We start from the raw sequence: 5,410 nt of genomic DNA on the forward strand, positions 1-5,410 counted from the left end.
CTAAATGAAAAGTCTTAACAATTTTATGTATCTCCATTTGTTTTGAGCCTAAAAATAAGCTTTTTGTTTTGAGAAATGGAAGGAATGAGAAAATGTAGTTCCTACGCTACCAGTGCAAACCCAAACTATTTATTAGGGGAAAAAAATCATATAGAAGATATCTCCCACTAAATTATATAGAAAAAAAGTCATATATTATTAACGAAAATAGAAATGTATTTCTAAGATTTTGAATAAAAACTATTTGTACATGAATTAAAATAAATTAGTAAGTCCCCTAACCTAAAGAATTTAGGATTTCTACCCTTGCCTTGGTAAATTTACTTATTTTATTTTCCACTCTTCGCTCAATTCCTGCTGTATATAGCAGAGCTAGGGTTTGTCAATAGCCTCACACACAGAGAGCAGCCGAGCATGGGCAGTGGAACTGTGATCCCCTGGTGCAATCTTCCGAAAGAACTTTTCGAGAGGATCGGCAAATTCCTCGAAACACATATTGACGTCCTTCGCTTTCGCGCAGTCTGCACTACATGGCGTTCCTCACTTCCTCCTTTCAAAAACTCTCCTCCGTTGCCCCTCGAAATTCCGTTTCCATTCATTGAGTCTCACCCTTATAAAAGCAAGCCTGGTTTTTATCTCGTCGAAACCAGAGTTTATCTTTTTCAACCCCTAGATGGCGCTTCCGTTGATGCTTCGTCTTGTAGAGGCTGGTTGGTCAAGGTTACACAAAAGCTAGACGGAAAATTGCGCCTTCTGAATCCGGTAACCGAAAGACGAATCAAGGTTTTGCCAGATGATATGCCGAAGGTAATTACTAGACTTCCGCGTTTCGCAAGTTTCTAAAGTTTATCATGTGCAGCGCCTCGATCCCCCAAGACCTTCTCCTTCGTTCCGTGATGAGGATATGCCTAAGGCGTATGTTAAAAAAATTGTGCTTCATACCAACTGTGTAGGGAGCAAGACCAATAGTTTTTGTCTAATGGCGATTACTCGTGAGGATCACTTATGTTATTTAAAGTCGGGGGATGAGATGTGGACTAAGTTAAAAGATGCCAGTTTTAAAATTGTTGATATCATTGTGTATAAAGGGAACTTTTATGCTGTTGATCGATATGGTGAGACCATAATGTTTGATTCCTCGTTTAATGAGACCAAAGTAGCTTCCAAATTATGCGATGGTGGTAGGAAGAAACGACTGGTGGAATCATGTGGGCAGTTGTTTCTCGTTGGTATGGTTTTAGATGTTGATAAGAAGTCGGAAGGTATCGGCCCTTTTCCGTTTAATCCCAAAGAAGACCCTTCTTCGTTTAATCCCCTTGAAATTAAAGTGTACCGGTTAGATGAAGAGCAACATGAGTGGATTGAAGTGCATACGTTGGATGATCGGATATTCTTTGCTGGTGATGACTGTTGCTTCTCTGTTTCTTCCCGTGATTTTGGTGAGGATTACAGAGGAAACTGCATTTACTATGCTAACGGATATATAAGTTTGGACATCTTGAGGGAGTATGTTGACAGAAATAAAGATGACGACAGTGACGATGAAGGTGGCTGCGATTGCTGTCGCTTATTTATTCGTGACGAGTATGCTCCATTTTATGGTGGTCATGACAATAATGGTAGCAAATCAGGTGTTCTCAGTGAGGAACTAATACAAAGATATAAAGGATTACATCGTCATAACACGGGTGTCTTTACCATAGAAGATGGTAAGCTTGGTTCATTGTACTCTTGCCTTGAATATGCAGATATTTTTTGGCCACCACCATCTTGGCTTAAGCGTAAGGATCAGGCTCCTTCAAATGCTCCAGTGAGTTTTTAAATTTCATTCTCCTTAATTCTTTAGAATCTATATACAACCGTACGTCTTTCTAGAAGTGTTACCTAATTGTAACTTATCAATACATGATTCATTTCAAGTTTGGCTTTAATTCCTGAAGTTTCTGACTAGGGAAATGAGAGTACTAGTGAACAGAATTTGTGTGTTCTGTTACAGGAAGTTGCTGAGTCGTGATTAATTACAAATAAGGAAGAGGCAGCAAGATTAAATCAAGATCAGAGATGCAGATCCTACTCCATTAATGGCTCTTCGTTTTTCTGTCGTTTCATCTTTCTGTTTGCTTTTGTTTCTTGTGTTACTACTGGCTAATGACTCGAATCTTTAGCTTCTTTGGCTTTAATTTGATTTATCACTTACATAACTTTACTTGCTTTGTTAAATTGGTGTGCTAAAGAAGGTGATGCTGCTCTTATGCAAGACAAATGGTATTGCCTTCGAAAATTTGCCGCACTTGGCTATGCAGAGATCACAAGTACCAATGAGCCTGGATGTCAAACTGAATAATTAATAGCCTATACTAATCTATGTATGCTCATGTCTCTAGAGCCAGGAAATAAGGACAGGGAGCTGGGGGGATTCGACATGAACTTAATCGAACTAAGGCCCTGTAGCTGGCCCAACTCTCTTAGCTGAGAACTTTTAAGATGTCTTCACCGTGTTCTTTTTCTATTCTACGTTAGTTGAATTCAATATGAAGCTTATTGATATGTTATCGAGTCAGTTTCCTTCTAGTAACCTTAAAGGTGATGTAGCACTATACAAGGAGAAGAACATAGCGACGGGAGCAGGCAGAGACAACAAGGTTTGAAGAGAGTCCTCTTTATTTACAAGTAGGGAACCTTGCACAGCTAAAACAATAAGAAATTTATCACTAATAGAATTTTTTTTCCGGGGGAACTCTTGGGGTGTTGTATTGATGGTTAATGCACAAAACAAAGGGGGGCTTGACCTGACCTCTGGAATACAACACAAATTGGCCTAGTGACCTATAAACACGAGCTTTGTTTGATTTACCGAATCTCACAGCAAGTACTTGATTTGCTGGCAACCTGGCTGTGAATGCACCGGTCACATAATGTTACACCCCATGTTTTCGTACGTGAGGGTACGTTGTAAATCAATTGATGTAAGCTTAGAAATAAGATTATATTTGGAAGCATATAAAGTAAGATAATCATGTTACCTTGGAGGTTACAAATATTTAAGATCATGAATAACGAGTATCAAGAGGGTTGGAAAGCTTAGAAGCTAAACCAATTGAAGAAAATAAGTGTCGTCGAAAGTCGACAAGTTTGGAATGTTATAACATGTACTTTGGGGTGAGACTAGGGTTCCTAATATAATAAGGAGGTTATGCGAGTTATTTTAGTTGTGTGAAAGTCATTTGCTACGTTTTGAAGCCAAGCAAGCTGTGAAACAAAAGTTGGCAAAGGTTATCACAAGATACATTCATAAATGTGCAGAAAATTAGGTCAAATGTAGCTGATCTTTGTTCCAAATATACTTGAAACTATGGAGTGATCTACCTACCAAATTGAAGATCTACGAGTCTAGTTTCCAACGCATTTAACCGTTTGTCGATACGACATCGGAGTAGAGAGATATTCGCGTTTTTGACTGCGTAAGCAGCTCCCATGGGACCCACAAAGTCGGTGTAAAACTTAAGCTTGTATTTAAGTCAATTATAGGTCGTTTAAACTCATTTTTCTCATTCACAACAGTTACTAAACCCTCCTAAATGCTCTCCAAGGGTTCTTCCATAATTCTTAGGGTGAAAACCTATGATAAAAACATGAATCCAATGCTAGAAATCCCGTGGTGCTTGCTAGATCGTAGTTCTTCATCTTGTGGCTGATTTGGAGGGTTCTTCAAAGGTAAGTAACCTCAGATTTCGTGTTGTTCTTTATGGTTAAGCTAATAATGAGTCCCTCCTTCATATATATTAGAGTTTCAAGGCAAAATACAAGTGTTTATACACCAACTTGAACACAAAAGTTGATTCAAGAAGAGAATACAACTTCTATGGTGTTGTTGTGTGATTGAGGTCGTTGTGAGCTACACCAGCTGGGGATTTCAAGTTGTATCTTTTGCATAAGATATGTAAATCATGTTCTTGGTTGTGCTTAAGGTCAATCATGTGTTGGTTGAGTTGTTTGAGTGAAAATCTACAAGATAGTAATTGACATAGCATAAGGGATCGCTATCTTTTTTTGCGGGCTGTGTTGAGGCTATATATATGGTTTGTTGTGGCTAGAAATTGTTATAAATAGTTTTATTATGTTGTGCCTGTTGTTGTTAAGCTTATCTATGTGCTAATTCAGTGGATTGAAGAAGATAACATGAAAAATAAGATGTTGGCGATAAAGGTTAAGGTGCTAGGCGTGTGGACTATATTTAGAGATTATGCTTATGATGTTTTGGGTTAAAAATGGTATGGTAAGCATAAGTTTGATGCTATATATGTTGTAGACAGATTCATGAAAAAGGAATTGGATTCAAACTATATCTTGTTAATCGTAAATCGAGCTTGCCGCTCAAAATAGTTGTTGAACTAATCGGAGAGCTTACTGTGAATTATATTGTTTTTGTTTGGGTTGTTTGGTGACTTTTGGTAACATATCGGATGTGGTGCAAACATGGGAGGTGCTGTCCGTTTTCTTGTAGAATATTGGTTTCCAAATATTAGAGTTACAACGCTTATATGATGACAACGAAGTCGGTTTACTCATTGTAGACGTAAGAAGATCATATTGAGCTTGCTTGACGATTGGATAGAAGATTTCAAATGTATGTTAAAGCACTTCCTTCTTTCTTTTGGCATGAGTGGAACGAACATAAATGATACACTAATTCATAATAGATCTACTCCTAGGAACTAAGGTTGTCCATGTTGTTCTTTCATTATAAAGTTATTCTAAGCAAGTGTGTATGATCCTTGAATCCTACTGAGGTTCACATTGAGGGTATGGATGTCCATAATGTTAATCGAAGGTGCAACAACCTTAAGTCACTCCGAAAGGTTTAGAACGTGATTCCATGAGTCTAGCATGCATTATATATAGCATCTATTTTACTCTACCGAGCCGCGCTATAGTCGGCCGGGTACGACACCTATTGTGCAACCACTGGTCAGTTGGGTTTACCGAGCTCCACGTGGCCGGGTATGATTCTACCGAGCCTTATGATGGCCGGGTACGTTTTTACCGAGTCCTCTTTGAGGCCGGGTATGATATGATGATGATGATGATGCCCACAGAGGTGTATGTTTTTAAAAGTTTATGTATATATATGTATTATGCATTTCATGTTAGTAGCCCCCAGAGGTACTCAGATGTTACAGGTTGTATCTCCTCTATCTCTCATTTACATTACTGCTCTTGTTTATGCTTTCCTGCCTTGCATACTCGATACTTTATTCGTACTGACGTCCCTTTTGCCTGGGGACGCTGCGTTTCATGCCCGCAGGTCCCGATGGACAGGTTGACATTCCTCCTAGTAGGGTATCAGCTCAGCGGAAGGTGTTGGTGCACTCCCTTCGGAGTTGCCTATTTGGTCAGCATGATTTGGACC

General features: G+C 38.9%; 1 pseudogene; it reads left to right on the forward strand.

Moving 5' to 3' along the window:
- The first annotated feature begins 339 nt into the window (after nt 1–339).
- Nucleotides 340–2,619, forward strand: LOC109213516 (annotated as a pseudogene).
- Nucleotides 2,620–5,410: the final 2,791 nt, after the last annotated feature.

Source organism: Nicotiana attenuata, unplaced genomic scaffold (assembly GCF_001879085.1).
Source record: "Nicotiana attenuata strain UT unplaced genomic scaffold, NIATTr2, whole genome shotgun sequence".
NCBI lineage: Eukaryota > Viridiplantae > Streptophyta > Magnoliopsida > Solanales > Solanaceae > Nicotiana > Nicotiana attenuata.